Source organism: Podarcis melisellensis, assembly GCF_964234715.1.
Source record: "Podarcis melisellensis genome assembly, chromosome: 3".
In the NCBI taxonomy this organism is placed as follows: domain Eukaryota; kingdom Metazoa; phylum Chordata; class Lepidosauria; order Squamata; family Lacertidae; genus Podarcis; species Podarcis melisellensis.
In genome coordinates, this window is record NC_138530.1 from 73,541,996 (window position 1) to 73,560,809 (window position 18,814).

Consider the following 18,814-nt stretch of genomic DNA (forward strand, 5'->3'; position numbering starts at 1 on the left):
ATGTTTATATCCCATTTTATGGTTCTCCTAATGCTTATTTTAAGGTAATTACCCACAGTCCCACTGCTGAGATGCAACTGTATGACTCAATGGGAACTTTCCCATGAAACACATCATGTTTATTGTTTCTTCATTAGTCTCAGAAAACTCCACAGGTATCTTAAAGACATTTAAGTTGTTGTCCCCCCCCCTTATAAGTGGCCAGGTTTGAATTATTTTCTGTCTTGTGAAAGTAAAAGGTGTTGAGCAAAGACAGCTTGACAAATGCTGCAATAAAATTTAAGTCAACACTCAAAAATAATCGGGAACAAACACACAGTAAACTGGGAGTTGATGAAAAACAATACCAGAATCAGCTGTCTTCCAGATTTCCTACCCATGAAAACCATAGTGATGTTTTAATGGAAAGAGAGAGGGAGCGCAGACTGCATCAGCAGATATTATAGTTTGCGAAACCCAGAAGTAGCACTGTAGATTAAAATACAAGGCAGCTCATAATCATGGCAGTGATGGGGATGATGATGAAGACAAGCAAAAGAGGGCAATGGTGTTTGGGAATTTGGAGACTTCCCATGCATTCCAGCTATATAGCTAAAAGCAAAAGCGAAGCATCTGGCATCCCAGATGGTTCATATTTGAGAAGCAGAACCAAACAAGCAAAAATTGCAAAGACCAGAATGAAAAGACTCAACGCTACTGATCAGTCATATTTAGCCTGCTCTGTGTCTCTTCATTACATTTTGGTTATGAATCATGACAGATAAGATATCAGCTGAATGTTGTTGTTTTTAATTGCTGGACAAAAGTTATTCACTCTGCTTCTGGCCCCAACCAAATATGGCCCCTAGATGGTTGAACTGAAAGAGAATATGGCCCTCAGGCTAAAAAGGAAGGAGAGGTAGAAAGGGGCCAGGATCTTGGAGGACTTTCCAGGCTGTGTGTGAATCAAACTTCCCAGAGGTTCTGACAGGGGTTTCCTTACACAAGACTTTGGGGTAAAAAGTAGGTTAAAAGACATAAAACTATAATAATGTTAGCAGATTAACCCAAAACTAAATACAAGATGAACACCACCACACTCTTAAAGAAATCAGTTTTATTTGCAGAGCTGAGCCTCAGAATGGACCAAAATCCCATTTGGAAAAGAAAATGTGATTCTTGCACAAGGAGAGCTATTGAAGAATGACTGAGTTTACTGATGCTGGAAATTGCACATTCATCCAGAGCGCCAAATATCACCCAGAAGGCAAAAGTAGCAAAGACTTCAAGAAAAAGAAAGCAAGAAGTTCCTTCTAGTTTCCACTCAGTCCGGCCTCTGTAGGGTAATTCAGGGCAGATTCTCAAAATTTGTTTCACTTTATTGAAGTTGCAGCTGCCAATTCACATCACACATTTATTTTTCAAAATATTTACCAGGGGATGCATGTGAAAGGGAGACAAATGACACACATCAGAAACAGGAACATCTCCATAACATATAGAAAGGCTCAAGGTAGGGGTTGATGAACCCGTTAAAGTCTTGGTCCATCCAATTTCTACATGGGCACAGGATTAAGCCCATCCTCTCCTGTTTCCATGAAGGTTGATAATGGAACATCTTTAAAAGCCCATGTAAACAAGACACACACACGAGAGAGAGAGAGAGAGAGAGAGAGAGAGAGAGAGAGAGAGTGTGTGTGTCTGGAGTAAGTAGCATATGTGGCTCCTTGTTGCTGCACACTTCCAATGCAAATATAGCTAGTCCTTCTGGAAGTGACAGAAACTGATGACATTTTATGTATATGACGACACTGTTTAGGAAGGGGGACCTGACTGCCCACATGAAGCACTGGGTTCAGCCACCTCCTAAGAAGTCTACAGACTCTGTACTGTTCCCCCATAAAGTATAAATGGAATTGGCAAGATTAGAGATTCTGAAATGGACCCATGATCATCTTTGGAATCCAAGTTTGACACAGTTTAAGGTAGCGATGGTGAACCAGAGCCATGTAGTAAACAAAAGAAGAGGTAACTAAGGTAGGTTTCCCCATAAGCCATGCAACTTTCCTCTAGAAATGGGCACAGTTGCCACACCACCCTAAGCTGGACAAAGACACTCCCATCTGTATTCACTATCTGCATATCTAGCAGTTATGCTGAATCTAACAGCATCCCCAAATACTGCTTTGATTATTCAGGAGAGTACAAATTCATTTAAAATGGACAAAAAGGAGTGCCGCTATCTTGTTTGGATTAAGCTCCCATTTATTTCTTGTAATAAGTTTTATTAGTTTTCAACTATAGACCAATAATAGCCTCATTATAACAATGCCAATTTATAATACAATTATTAATACCTGTCATTCAAATTCCGAATTATATAGTTTAGTTAAAGTGGAACAGAAATATAGAGCCTGGTGTCATGAGCACATGGATGCCACCACAGCCCCAATCTGCAGATGATCTCTCCCAGTGGTTTCACATTGGTGCTAAATATCACATGAAATAAGATGGACACCATAAACCGATGGCCGTGACATTGTGGAGAGATATCCTTGCACCATATTCTGAAAGGTATCCTACAGAAACACCACAGAATGGTGTCCCCAAGCCTGTATCAGAAAGGTGGCTCAGAAGATTTCTATGGCTGATCACATCAAAAGTTGCCAAAAGACTGGGCAAGGTTTCCTAACACAGGCTAGGCTATATTTTGAATGACCAAGAGAAACTTCCTAATTGGAGATGGAGGTTGTATTGGCACTCCACAAATTTAAACTCACTTTAATGAATATTCTTTATATAGTCAGTTTCCTACATGACCATTGCCAGCCTAAATGTTAGGAGGGAACACCAAAAATTATGAGAGGGAATTGTCTGGTTGCCAGGCCTTTTAAAAACAAAATTGTAAACTATTTTTATTTAGGCCTTATTTTTTTCAGCCATTCAGCAATTTATGTAGAGTCAACAAAATTTCACTAAGCAACTTCAACAACTGTTAATTTTCTTGCTACCAATTAACAAAGAAGGTCAATAAGTAAGAATAACCCAACAGTAGAAAATCAAGAATAAACTACAACAAGAGTATTCCAAGTTTGCCACATTATTACAAAAGTTTTCTTGCTTATAACAAAAGCTTTATAGGCTTTGATGTTCCATAAATTCAGCTTGCTGTACAGGTTCATCCAAATCCAATGTCCTTTTTTATAACTTAAAAGAAAAAGATCAGCTTTGCTTTCATAAAGCACTGATGAATGTTGTGGACAAAAACAGATTTCAATTGCTACATTTTTCAATTTGTGCAACAACTAAACACAAGTGCTTTCATTAATCTGTTCTATAATAATTTTTACAACTGTTTCTGCCACAATGTGGATTATTTCATTCTGGATTTTAGGGCCAGTGTGTTTTCACAATTACTTGCCTTTAAAAAATCTTTGCTCATACAAAATGCAAATTAATGTAAAAGGAGTCCACTTCCATGTACACCTAATTTTTCACTCAAACCCTGGATCACCCCTGAAAGACAATTGATTGATAAGTAAAATAGCACCTGTAACTTTAAGAAAAAAGAAAGGCTCTCCTTTTGGTTTTCTAAAATTTCTGCAAAAATTTTAATTGTGTGTGGGGGGAATAGGGGCTTGGTTTACTATCTCCCAAAAGCAGGATCCCTTCTTCAGTTTACTTCTTGTGGCTTTTTTAAATTGGTCACCTCAGCTTCAGATCTAATCGTGTTCCGCTTGCTTTCACTGTAGCCTTTCCACATTCCTTCCATTTATTATCTTTATGAATTTTTACAGTGAAGTGTTGACACTCACTCTGGTCTTTGCTTTCACTATCTTCTTGTTAGCTCCCGCATTCAATCAGATCAATAGAGACCTGTCTAGGAAGCTGTCAAACCAAACAGTGATGATGAAATAGATTTCATTTGCTATTCTTGTGTCAAAAGCCTTTCCCAAGACCAGCTAAGTAAATTTTTAATGACACACAAAATCCAGGCTGGTTTTATATAGACGTCCATCATTCTGCTGCTTAATAATTAGATCATTTGGCAACACATTTTAAACATTGCAAATTGCTGAGACCCTAAATTAAGCAAGGAAGACACTTTATTCCAGACAGTATACAGAGTTCCTACAAATAATCTTGGAGTATCTGTCACAATGGGTCTAGGTTTGTGGATACAGAGTGCCACCGTGCTTCCAGCCCTGCCATGCATATTTGCAGTGTGGTTTTTTTGTGCCTAGGCCTAGTCTGCAGCAGAATGACGTCCTGAGATAGCAGAATTGCACTCAAGTAGTAGGCAATGAGGTTCAGTCATTTAAGTTCTTTATCCAGGACTTTCCTCTCTCTGCTCCCAGAGAGAGATCCTAAGCCTGTTCATCATTGCAGGCCTCATCTGCAGCTACTGCTGCTAGCCATCGCTCACTTCTCCAGTTACCTTTTCTGTTGTGAGAATTTGAGTTTCTGGGGATAAAATTATCAGGTGGCCTAAGCCCGTGAAATGGAAAAACATCAGCCTTCCGCATTCACCTAGAGTGGAACCTCTTGCTTAATGCAAACACCACTTCCCTGCTTTCCAAATGCAAACCTTTACAGAACTTTTAAATTTAAGGCATACAAACATTATCTTTTGTGCACAGTAAACTTTTAACTTTAACACACTGATCACCCAGGGCCTAGTCCAACATTCTAAGCCCAACTTGCTTTCATTGTGGCATAAGAACATGACACCTATGGCTTAGCTCATGAGTGATCACCCTTAGCTCAGGGCCTTAAGAATAGTTAAATCCCTACTCCCAGCCCTTTCTCAACAGCACATTTACTGTGCCAATGGAAACCTGCCCAGCTCATCTTCCCTCCAGCCTTGAAGTACTGGCTGGGTGAGCTGGCCAGCCCTCGTGAGTACTTCTGTTTCACACCAGTGAACCTTGAGACAGGATAAGAATGAAGAAGCACTCCAGTTCCAAAAGGTGCCTCACCAATTCTCCCTCTTTACCCCAGTATTTCCCTTAACCCTACAGTGTAACTGCCAAAATGAAAGAGTTGAAAGCTACTTTGTAGGCAGCCATTTTGGTAAAATTGCTTTGCTTTGTGTAAGGAAGCTAAACCAACAGACAGAACTGGCAGAAAATTGACTAGGGGTTCAACTTCTGCTTGTCCCAGGTCTGGAAAGCACAAATCCAAGCAGTTTTTGCCTTTGCCTCACCACTTTCCTCTAGAAAACCTGCACTTTAGTAAGAGCAAGCGTCAATCTATAGAGAATCTGATTGGTGTTTGTTCCTATTCAACAGTAAACAGCAGGTTTTCTCAGGGAAAAGTGGAGTTCTTCTCACATTACAGCTCTTTAGGAAAGGGTTTATCCTAGCCCTGCCTGTAAATGCTGAGGATTCAACCTGAGATCTTTTGCAAGCAAATGCTCTACCCCAAGCCAATCTTTCTCCAAATGTTCTGTCATAATAAAAAATGCTGCATTACTCCATTCATTTCTGAAGCAAGTAGAATAAAATGCATTAATTATCTCTAATTAGATCAAAATTAATCAATCCTCCTTGGTGAATGCATTTCAGATGCTCACAGTCCACAACGAGAGCATTGGAATCAATTTTCAATTCCGATGATGCAAGGCAAAGATGATGAGAGTCTTGACTGTGAGGCCGTTTCTATTCTTAGATGAAATTTTCATAATTGAAGCATTAGTTTCACAAGTGGTCCAAAAATGGAAGGCAATTGCAAGGCCTAGTTCCTTGGTAATGTGAAATGCTCATTCAAAATCAGTTTCTAAAATGTGAAGTGTCATTCCTGTGAAAAATTCCCAGGTTGATCAACTTGGTGAAGTAGGGGTTGTGGGGTTGTGAAATGTAGTATTTCAGTGGGCTGTGGTTACAGGCAAACTGTTTTGGACAACAATCAGGAACTTAGAGCTTTTGGGAAATGCACTAGCTTCAGAACTTCAAAATGTAGATTGACTGATGGGACTTCCTACCGCATACATATCTGCTCAGAAATACATCCTATTGAGTTCAGTGGGACTTACTCCCAGATAAGTGAGTATAGTGTTAAAGTTTCACAATTCAGTTTCCACTCTGCCTTTCCAAATGTATGAGGTTTATATATGCTCATTTGCTGAAGCCCATCACGATGATTAGAAGATAAAGCCAAATTTAAGAATTTAAAGAACCATGTGGAATTAAGCAGATGAATAAATCCCTCCCTTTGAAATCAGTGGGAAATAAAAGTGCTTTACTGGGGATGAATCGCATATGGTGATAATCACCATTATCAAGGGGACTGTTTTAGAAATAATTTTGATTCTGGAGAGAATAGTTTACAGAAGTATTTTGTTTAGTAAGAGAATCTTATCTATTTTATACCATTATGTTTGTAAAATTTGGGCATATGTTCTTTCACAATGGAAAATTCAATTATCTCTATTGCCTCCGAGAATATTTTGGCTCTTCTGTAATAAAGGAAAACATACACAATTAAAATGTATAAGCACAACATGGGAACAATCTAATAAATCTAATGAACTGGCAGTGATATAATCCCCTGTAAGAAGTACTGACTGCTGAATACAGTGAAGGATATAGAGTTCTGAGCTTCTTAAAGGCCCCCATACATTTGTTGTTTTGGAGTGCTCAGTTTATAAACAATACTCAAATGCCAATTAAAGCTTCATATTGGTTTGCTGGCTCTGCCATTTTGGTAAGTTGGTTTTTTAAGAGGCCAATTAACACAACAATTTTTTGTGGGGGGGATGCAAGGCTTAATATAAGCAATATCTATATGTTAAAATGATTCTAATGAAACAGCTGCTAGGTTATAAGGTCTCAGGAGTTTCCAAATCCTTGAATATTAGTACATTTCTTGTACTTCTTTGGATGTGGCCAGTTAACAGATTTAATATGTGGATATTACTGAAGAAAATAATCACAATGTGTTTACGTTTCACTTCAGAGATGGTCATCCCAGTTTGCCCAAGGTGTGTCTTCTTGGGCTTGCCTATCGGAAGGTCAGCGGTTCGAATCCTTGCGACGGGGTGAGCTCCTGTTCTCTGTCCCAGCTTCTGCCAACCTAGCAGTTTGAAAACAAAGCAGGACAAGTAGATAAATAGGTACCACTGCAGTGGGAAGGTAAATGGTGTTCCCGTGCGCTCTGGCACTCGTCACAGTGTCCCATTGTGCCAGAAGTGGTTTAGTCATGCTAGCCACATGATCCGGAAAGCTGTCTGTCGACAAATACTGGCTCCCTCAGCCGGAAAGTGAGATGAGCGTCACACCCCATAGTCTCCTTTGACTGGACTTAACCGTCCAGGGGTCCTTTACCTTTTACCTTTATGCAGTGCTTTTTCTAAAAAAAAATGTTTAGGGGTACTCTTTTTCCTACTCCGATTGAAATACTGCCCCTCAATGAGGCCAAACTTAGATTCACAAAATGCACAGGGGTATGCGTACCCCTGCATCCCCCCAGAAAAAAGCACTGCCTTTACCCTTACCTTCACTGTACTCTTTTTGTTGCCTGCTTAAAACTTTTTTGTTTAGGCCAGACATGCAGAAAGTACATGTGTTGTATTTCTTTTCAGCTACTGTTGCTTTTGATAAGCATTTAAACAAAAAAGACCTGTTTTTAGCTTTTTTATTGAATACTTTAATGTTTCATTTTATATTTTAAAAACTGCTTGGAGGTTGTCTTACAATCAAGTGGTGCATTCATTTTCCTAAATAAATATGGAGGGATTGTGAGCTCTGTTTAGTTCTGGTACTCAAAATAAATCATTGGGCTCAGAATTCATTTTTTGGTGGAACTTGGTGTTTTAATAATAATAATAAAGCCTCAGCCCTGCCTGCTGCTGTACTAAACATACAATTCATAAGAGAAACGGTTCCTCACCCCCGCCTTCCGCTTATGTTGACTTGCCACAGCCTGAGATTTCTGTGCACCCGTCAACAACTGCTGCTCACTACATACTAAGCAGAGCCCAGCTCTTCAGGGATAGTGTTTTGCTTCCAAGATGTCCATTGCTGCGTGTTAGTATAACAAACAGACACCATATTTTCATTGTCAGAGCTGCCAAAAGAAAGCAGATGCTGAATGCAGAATCTTATGCACAATGTAGCAATTGTGCAGTGTTGGACAAGGACCTGGGAAACCAGGGTTCAAATCCACACTCAGCCGTAGAGCTTACTGGGTGACCTTTGGCCAGTCTAACCTGCCTCAGAGGGTTGTTGTAGGGATTGAAGAAGGGAAGAACCATGTACGTCACCTTGAGCTCCTCGGAGGGAAAGGTTGGATATAGATACATTAAATAGATAGTCTTGGGAAATTTTGCTTGTGGCACTGCAACCTATAAGCCATCACAGGGCGGTGGCCAAAAAATAAGAATTGCCCCTGCATTCTGGAATACCTTTCTACATTTGCACCTCTGTTTTTTACGGTACAGTGGTACCTCGGGTTACAGACGCTTCAGGTTACAGACTCCACTAACCCAGAAATAGTATCTCGGGTTAAAAACTTTGCTTCAGGATGAGAACAGAAATCGCATGCTGGCAGCGCGGCGGCAACAGGAGGCCCCATTAGCTAAAGTGGTACCTCAGGCTAAGAACAGTTTCAGGTTAAGAACAGACCTCCGGAATGAATTAAGTTCTTAACCCGAGGTACCACTGTACTGTTTTATTGCTTTTATGTTGCGTTTTTGTATATCGCTTAGATATATTTAAATGATTTTAAATGCATAAGGGAAACAAAATTGATTCAGATTACAAACAGCTAACAAACAAACAAACCACACATCTGCTTTTGTAGGAATGTTTTCAGAACATGTGAATAGTGTGTGTTTCATTGCCTTAAGCACAGCTTTTTCCAACCTGGTGGCCCTCAGAGTCTTTGGAGTATAAGTCTTGCCAGTCCAGCCATGCTGCCTTAACAAACTGTGCTAATGCACACTTTTGGTCTTGTTTTGTTTTTCATTTAACAACACAAAAGCCAAGATAGCAATACCAGCTGCCCCATTGTAGAAATGGATGATCAACCCCAAATGCTAAGAAATGCACAATAAGAAGAGATGAAACTTTTAAAAGGTAGATTTAGCTCATGCTGTGAACTCATTTCTTACTTACAAGACACAATAAATCAGCGAGGACCTCAACCATGTGCTTAACACCAGATATATTTCTTAAATTGACCTTTATACTCTGCTTTTAAACTATGAATGAGAAACTCTACAGTGTCATGCTGTCTTTAACTTTTTTAACCTTTGCTTGGGCCCATTCAATATGGTCCAAATTAATCTGGTCCATTTGATCCAAATGAAAATTTGTTCCATCTCACTGCAGTATTTTCAAATGGCACTTTAAAAGCAGCATGAATATTGTAATCTGTAAAGTGAACACAGAAGAATTGAAAATTTAATTGTCTCTTAAATTTTAATCATCGCCTTTTGACGGTACCCAGCGCGATAGGGAAAAGCAACTAAATATGAACGTACCATTCGCACTGCCTGTTAAAAGTGGCCTTTCATTTACATTTGACATCACCAGTGAGGAAATGCCCCTGCTTATTTATCAGGTACTACCTTATTCCACTCCATAACAATCTTAAGTGGGTTGCTCATGCATTCACCCAGTTGCACACCCTCCTGTTAACCATGGCACAGAGCCAGCCCACAGATGATGTGAGATGGAGTGGCCACTTCAGGTGGTGGAAACACAAGAGGTGGCGCCCTGTCTGGCCCCCAGCTTCTTCCACCTCCAGAGATGCTCTGCTTTGCCAATAGTGTCCCTCCAGGCCAGCGAGAAATCTTTCTGGAATGCTCCCCTCTCAGCAAGCAAGTTCACTCCCCACCTAGCCCAGAGTGGTTGTGAGGGTTTTTCCTTGAGAGAGTGCTCTTGTAGAGCCTCATGCTTCCCCATCATAGGGGCAGCAGTGGGACGTGGCACCCATGACCATGGACCTGGACCATGGACCACACACACACCTCCTGTGATCCCAAGTCAATACCTCATGTTGCTGGAAGGAGCCACGTTTACATTGAGAGTGGGCTTGCTAGGCATATGCTGTCACAGCCACATCCTACAGCATGTTCTCAGGCTCTTATATTCCTGGATAGTTCACCCGTATATCTTTTCACAAATGTAATGTTTTCTAACATTAGTTAAAATCTAGACAGCTTGTTTCCATTGTCTAACTTGATGACATTAATTAGTATCACAGGCAGCACTTCCAAACACTATTTTTGGGTGCTAATCAATTGATGTTGCTGACAGCGTCTTAAGATGTTATTTCGTTTATACCACAATTCTTTATATTTTATTTTATTTTAGTAGCAGATGGGCTGGTGGCGAGGCATGCTCACCTGACCACTGGGCAGTTTAGTCACTGTTGCTTACTGGGAAGGAAAGGGCAGGCGAAGGGAAGGGCAATGCCGATCCAGTTCGCTTGTCAATATGGCTGCACCTCACAGACCCCGCCTTGAGACCCCTGGATATAGGGCCATATATAAATTCAATAAATAAAATGAATAAATCTCACTTCTCCCAATTAAGTAGCAGAAATGCAGCTGTCAGGTGACCGCCACAACCCTTTCATGCCATTCTCTACCATTTATTTTTATCTCTTTAGCTACTATGAATTGGAAAATAACAGTTATGGATGTATTTAATTTGTTAAAGTATTGATGCCACTTCTGGTTCCACCCCCCCATCATAAATCAGAAGAAAGTTTGGAACAAAAAAGAAAGCAACCCCCCCATTTTTAAATAACAAAAATCCAGGACAACCACCACCACCATATTGCTGCCCCTCCACCTGCTTAGGCCACCTCTGCCTGCCACCCACCCCACCTGCTGCTCACCTGCACAGGCCACCTCAGCTTCCAGAATCACTGTGCCTACATCTGGAAGTATGTCAGCAGTTATAACGGGCCTCTGCCAAGGCCTTGCAGAGGAGGAGGCTTTGCTGTGTCAGTTGTGGCTGTGTCAGAAGCAGGACATTTGGGATTTAAAACAGAAGCTGGGACAGCTTCTGTATATCCAGGGTGTCCTGCTCAAATCAGGACAGTTGGCAGGTATGACAATGACCATTGTGGAAACAATATGTCCAAGCAATTACCAAGAGGCACGCCAACCACATCATTCATGGTAAAGTATTCTTAGCCTCAGGTGTCACTCTTGTGTAGAGAAAATCCTATCCTTCTGAACTAGTCAAGTCTTATTTATGTGAATTTATTCCCTGTTCTAATGTTCTGATGTAGCACACATGTCTTATGAAAGGAGCCTACTTGCACATGAAGCCCATAAAATCCAGTGTAAACCTCAAAGAGTGTTTGGAAGAATCCCAGCACAAGCATACAATGTATTCACTTGCAATGGGTCCTGATCTTCACCTGCTGTTTTTCCTCCTCCCCTGCTCAGCACAGCTCTGTTAAGCAAGCAGCTTGCATACTGTAGACTATGACTACTAATGTCTCAGGGATCATTTTCTGATGCTTATGACGCATCTGTGATTGTATAACAGATTTTTAATACCATCTTCAAACATTTGTTTTTAATATCAAATGAGAATGACTCCTCTGCTCCTTACTAGCATGGGATGTTGGTATAGCTGCAACCTTGCGTTTTAAACTCTGCAGCTAAAAGCACCCACTAAGGAAGCAACGGTTGTCTGCCAGGTTGTGTACAAATTGCGGTGGCATAAATGGATTATGCTTACAGTTTGACAACTATGCAGCAACCGAAAACTGATTTGGCAGGAAGGATGGGTTGCACACCTGTATTCTAAGGATAAAAGCAAAGCATTTTTAGGAGGAGGAGGGATTAGTAGCTTCTGATGCCATACTTTTATAAGCAGAGATGACTTAAGGGGTGCTGATTAGCAAGCAAGTAGATTGCTGAGCTCTTTAAGTAGAGTTTGGGTAACAAGCATGCTGATTAAGATCAGCTACAGGTCAAATGGAATAGCTCAATGCGGATGTTATTTGAAAGAACAAGATAGAAATTTGGATAGGAAGAGGTGCTTCTTTGCTCTGACGGAGGATGGTGTTCTGGGTACCTGCTCTGTCTTCTGTCATGATAGGCCCACCCTGCCTCAAAAGCTTCTCAAATACACCCAGAGGGGACCATCCCATAGGAAGTCAAGCAGATGTTAATACTCAAACCCCTTTTCCAATTAAAAGCTTTCCACAAGCACCAATAAGAAATATGTTGTAAGTGAAATCTCATTAAAACTGACCTGTGATCACCCTATATCTACTAGACTCATACAGCACAGGCACATGAAAGCTTGCTTTGACATCATAGGTAGAGCAATGGCTGCATCTTCCCGAACGCTATATTTTGTATCACCTAACGAGTCCGTGAAGAAATCTGTTTTAAAGAGAACTACAATAGGGGGTGACTAGACATTAGTCATGTATAATTTGAAGATCAAAAGAGAAGCAGCTAACGGCACCTTCTGTGTCAAGTTCTCCAGCTGTTGATGGCTGATGCCCACCATGATTATCAGATCAGAGGCAGGAATCAAACACACAAACTGAAAGGCAACCTTTTGTTGTCTCCAAAGTGAAACTGCCAAGTTGTATTCTTATTGGAACCAGAAGATTAAAGCAGGAATAGGACAGAAACATTTGGAACAGTCTGGGATATAAAATTAGAGGAGAGGAGAGCAATATCAGGCATGAAACCATGTGTGTCAGCATCTTCTCAACAACCCTGCTCCTTAAATAAATTCACAGTTAAGTTTTTCATCCATGTAAAATGACTGGGTAACCAGTCACAGTAACCCTTTTCATGCTTTCTCTAAACCCACGTGAATATTAAATGTGTAGAACACCACAACCTACCACCCCTGTGCTCACCCACCCCACCTTTACCTTCCCAGGTGGAGTAGGAAGGTCAGAAGGAGGCTTCTTAGGACATTGACCAGAAATAATGTGCATTATTTGGATTCTGGTCACAAAGAAGCTTTGAGATTCCTTCATACCCCACTTAGAACAAAAAGAAGGTAGTTAAGAGCAGCACACTCTTGCCTCTACCAACCTGGTCCCATTCATCAGCCAAAGGAACAGTTGCCAGGAGATTCCTTTTCCTTATCCATCTTGTCAGAAACAGCATTACGAACTTCATAACTCGCACCTAAATCTATTCTCTTTCTTTCTTGCCTTCTCTATGCCAACCCCTTTCTCTTTTGTGTTGTGTCTTTTAGATCATAAGTTGAGGGCAGGGACTGGCTTACTGATTGTTGCAAGCTGGGCTGGGTGCCTTTTTCAACATTGTAATACTACTACTACAGTCCCTGACACCAGTGTGGAAAAGTTTGGGTGCAGTGGCCCCAGCCATTGTGCCTAGGAACACTGAGGGTGCAGCTGGCACCCACATGTATATTGCATCTACATGCAAGATGTCCACTCTTCTGAATGTATGGATGTCCTGAACCCCTGGCCTACCTGGCAGGATGTCAGTATGCCACATCCAAAATTCAAAGTCGGAGGGTCAGTCCACACAACCAAAGTCCAGGAAATGCAGTTCAGGGTCAATCCAAGTAGCCAAGTCCAAAGTCCAACAGTCAGAAAACAGTCCAGAGTCAAACCCAAAGCATAGTCTTATAGAGGCCCAGAAGTGTCAAGGTCCATCAACATGGGCAGCTGAGCAGACACAGCCCCTCAGCTCTGCTTCCCTTTTGTACTTTGCTGATAGCAGCATCTGGGCTTGATGAGGCATGTGACCCTCACCTGTTCCAAGCCTACTCCAGCAGAGGAATCACACCCCTCCTCCCAGAGCTAGCAAGCCCCAGCTGGCCAGCCTCCTAGAGTGCGCTGCCCATTGCTTCCTAGACCTCAGAGCCTGCCATATCTGTGAAGACAGGAGCCCCTCTGGCTCTGGTGATGAGTGCTGCTGCTCTTGTTCATGTGCACTGACCTCCATCCCCCACCATCCTCTGTCATCCTGTGAGTACTTCCTTCCCCATCCCTTGCTTGCCCAGTCCTGTCTACACCCTCTCCAGGATCCTCTTTCTCCTTCCCATCATCCTGCCAGTGCATGACAATGGAGAAGGCTAAAATGCTCCCACAAAAAGCTGCCACATGCTTTTATTAGAGAAGAACTGCCTTCTCCTTTCTCAGCTTCCCAAAAGCTTGCACACATCATTAGAGACTCTCCTCCAAGGTTGGCAATTAATGTATTAAGAGAATAAAATTAGGTGGACAGTAAGTTGGGAGATGACTTTTTCCAGAAGTGGAACATCCTACCCGATGTCCTCTCAGCAGCAGGCAAAGATGTTCTTAATCTGCACAGGCCTACCAGCAGATCACCAAAGGTGGTTTTATTGTATACATTTAATTGGTGGTGGTGGTGCTGCTGCTTTTTAAACCACTCTGCTGTGCACACTTGGTTTCTGCAGAGCTGACTGAAAATGGCCTCCTCAAATTCTCTGCCTCATTTGCAGACAGGAAAAAATGTAGCTTGGGGGGATTCACTGAATGTTGCTTAAGCGTGAAATTCTCCAACCTTTTGTTACGATGGTGTCACCACCAGCAGCAGTTAAAAATATCTGGATACTATTTTGCAAATTTTTCTCTCTTTTTAGAAAGAGGAGAGAGAAAAAAATGTTCACATTTTCTCTCTGAAAAATCTCTGAACTGAAATTCTAACTCTTCTGTAGTTTTACCATTATTTATTGCTGTTTTCTTGTTTTATGTGAGTTGCACTGAGAAGTTTTAAACTAAAGGGTGGCGTATAAGTCTTTGGATAAAGAAATATGGTAATAAACAACAGAAACCGTGGGCGGTTGAAAGTAAGACATTAATCACTTGGATGCTAGGAATGTGTAGCAGGATGGTGCATGTTGTATTAGAAGTCTGTGCAACTGAATCTCACCATCATCTAATAGCATCCCAGTAGGGTTAACCTTGCCTGCACCCAATGGGTGAACAACAACCTAAGCATACAGTATACAGGCATTTCTCCACATAATGTACCATGCTAGTAAGCATTTCTGTGAGTATCACCATCCTATGTGGGAAAGATACCATTGGAAACAGAGAGTGAGAAGAGTGAATATGTTGGGAAAGCAGAAACTAGGGAGAAGGCATTCACAAGTGCTCCTTGTCTCTTAAGTATCACAATGAGTAAAAACTGCAACCAGGCTGTTTAAGCTTGTGGGGGCTGAGTGCTTTTTTGACATCAGCTGCCAGTAAAATGATTCCTCACCGCTACCCACCACTATTTCCATGACTACAAGCCTTAATTCGGTTAAGAAGAGAGGAAGGGAAGGCAGGTGCATTAAGTAAGGGAGTAGAAAATACAGCAGACGGATGCTGATGTACGAAGGCATAGACAGCTGTGGTAGGTAGATATGCAGGAAGGAGAGGTAACGAATTTGTAGCCTGGGATAATAGGACTGTCAGAATTTGGGCCCTAAGGGTCATTTTTCTTGGTAGAGGGGATAGCTATGTGCCCTACTTTATAAAGGACATCTGTTTGAAAGGCTGCTAGAGGATAGTCCTATATTTGAAAGAGTTAGGAATTCTTGAGCTTTAATTCCTGCACTGCTGGACCATTTGGTGACTCCCAACTGCATAATTCTTCGATTCTATAAATCCTCTACTGGAAGAGCTGCCTGGTCCAAGACCAGTTAAAAGGTGTTAAAAGAAAACACCAGGGGCCTTCAAGCCACTTACCAACTGCTAGCACTTGCCTGGACATTTTTATGTCCACTGCCATTCCTCAAATTGTTTTTCCTTGAGATCTGATCTTTAAACCAGTGTTTGCAAGTCATTTCTCAGTGAATGACTTCCAACACGCTCCTGATTCCCTCCCTTCCTAAAATGAGATCAGTGTCAGTTACTATTAATATGATTCTCTGAGGTGGCTCCAGCTCTAAGGAATTATTTTCCTTGGAATACTTGGGGGAGTGCCTTGTATTGTTTATCATATTAAGGAAGCAGGTAACAATTAGTCTTTTAAAGATGGTTTTGTCTGTAACCTCTTTCCACACATTATGACACTGTGAACGTTGGTGATCTTAGTTGCTCTTGCAGCTAATTGTTTTAATTTTGGAAATGTTTTTGAAATGTTGCAAGCTGCTTCAAATTAATTTTTTTCGACAGGCGGTGCAGAGTTCTTTTAATAAATAAGTGAATTAAAAATGCACAAAGCTGTCAAAACTCTCAGAAGACCAAGTAGGCTAAAAATTCTACACATGTAAAATAATTATTTTTCTTATTCTAGATACTAAAATAGAGCACAAATGTCCATGGAAATGCACAATAACAAGAAACTGTCTCATAAAGTTAATCTTGTACTTCTCTGTTAATTAAAAGAGCATGCATGCATGCCAGATGAAGGAAAAATGCAGTTGATCAACTGAGTGAATTTCTTTTTCAAGATATGTAGCACTCACTTCTAAAATGGTAAGACGAGAAACTGCATTTTTTTGCCTCTTAATCAGAGGTGAATATTTTTTAAAATGCAGATCTCACAGTCATCTTGTAACTTGGGGAAAGAAAAATCAAAGGGTTTTCAAGATCATTAAAATGTCATCTCTTATCCTTGGCCAGTAGGGAGAAAAAAATGCAGTTGAAAAGGATTTTCTTCTTTCTCCAAAACTTTTTGTAACCTTCCAAACAGAAATTTAATTGTTTTTCTTTCTATTTTCTTTTTCTAAATTTATTATTTTGATACGTGCTATCTGCTGCAGCTAGACAGCTTGTTAATGATCACACCTAATGCCAGCGTACAGGAACTTTTATGGAGACTCTGTGGGGACGTAAATATTTTGCTGTAACTCTCAACTATCCCCAGACTCCAACTACTTTTCTGTAGAGAAGAATGAAGCTCCAGTAAGTGTATTGCCAAAATCAATATTCAATCTGCCACTTTTGCTTTATTAGCAGTCTAAGTGGGACTGATTGCAGTACTAGGGTCGTGTGGGTTAGGGCTCTTGGCTGAATTATATGGAAACTATTCCTGTCACCTCTCTATTTTGCCATTTGGTTGGCCCAGAATGCATAAAGGAAAATGGCCTCCCAAATCTAGATTAAAGCTCTCAGCCTGTTTGATTTACAAATAACTAACAAACAGGGATCAAGTCTCTAATATACAAGCTCCTCTGGTCTTTTAAAGCAGAGTTTGGGATCAATTGATATCTTTGGCTCTCTAGTGCCCTTCTCTTTCTCTTTTCAAATATGAGAATAAACATTCAGATAGTGGGACTGAACAGTGTGATCCACTGAAAGCAGTTGAATCATATATGGTTTATCCTCAACCAGGGATGGAGAACCCTTGGCCTATGGACCAAATGCAGCCCTTCTAGCATCTATCCAAAGCAAGGATCACGTATATTGCTCCACCTACTTTTGCCTCTGGTCCTGCCCACCACTGGTATGTCTCAGCCACATCCCTACCCCAGTGAAATATGGTCCATTGTATTCATTGTGGTGCATGTATATTCTGTGATGACTTAGGCAGCAGTCATAACCTCTGGCCAGCAGTGGTGGAACAGTGTAGACCATGGGTAGGCAAACTAAGGTCCGGGGGCCAGATCTGGCCCAATCGCCTTCTAAATCCGGCCTGTGGACGGTCCGGGAATCAGCGTGTTTTTACATGAGTAGAACATGTCCTTTTATTTAAAATGCATCTCTGGGTTATTTGTGGGGCATAGGAATTCATTCATTTTTTTCTCCTTCAAAGTATAGTCCTGCCCCCCACAAGGTCTGAGGGACAGTGGACCGGCCCCCTGCTGAAAAAGTTTGTTGGCCCCTGGTGTAGACCTTGCTAGATATGAAGCCCTACCTCTCACACCAGCCTCCATCTCCATTCTTCACTTCAGGCCTGGCCCAAGAATTTTTTCTGCCTTGCCTGAGACAAAGCAAAAGACAAGATGACAGCCTATTCCAGAAGGTGACTGGACTGCCAGCTGAATCTTCCTTTAACACTGGTGATGAGAGAGTATTCTCCATCACACCTGAGGACAGAGGCTAGTTGTGTGGATGTAGGGCAGGCCATATCCCAGTTCAATGCTCTCTACTCCAACAGAAGGGTGTAGCCTAGGGGCTCAGGAGGAAGAGTCAAGAGGCTTCCATCATTTCTCAGTCTATACCACCCAGCATCTGCTGCCTGAGGCAGCTGCCTTACTTTGCCCCAAGGTAGGGCCAGCCCTGTCTCACTTATCTGCTCATAGACTCCATTCATAGGCTGGAAAACCACTTGAAATGCAAGCTAGGCTGAATGATTCCAGTCCATCACAATAACACAACAGCCACTGATAAGTTAAAAAGCCAAAAAGCCAGAAACAGTACCACAGGTACCTATGGCTGCTCCAAGGCACCACGATAAGTGCAAAATCACCATCATCATGCACAAAAACACAATGAAAACATACAGATCTAAGAGTCATGATAATGCATGTACAACGAAATAGCCCCAATATTTAACAAGGAAAAATATTCTTGAATGGCGTAGCGAGGAATGTTCTAAGGCACAATGAGGAGCAAAACAAATTTCTGTGTGGCTTTGTAGATGAAAATCTATGTAGACTACTATGATCGCTTGCCCAGCCACAATAAAAGGATACTAATTTCACTGTCAGCAGCAATACATTCTTTCATTATTTAGATAAATGCACTTCTGTGCTGTATGTCTAACTCAATAATGCCGTGAACCTAAAAAAAGATGAAAAACTGGAAACTCTTCAAAAACATAAAAGTAATAAGATACAGCAGATGTACAATTCTTGTGACTGAGAAGCTTTGAGATGACTCCTAGCTGAAATGTGAGCAAATAGGCTGTGTGAAATCTGGGTTAAAAGTCTAAAAATTCATAAACTTGCAAATGAGAATAGCACTG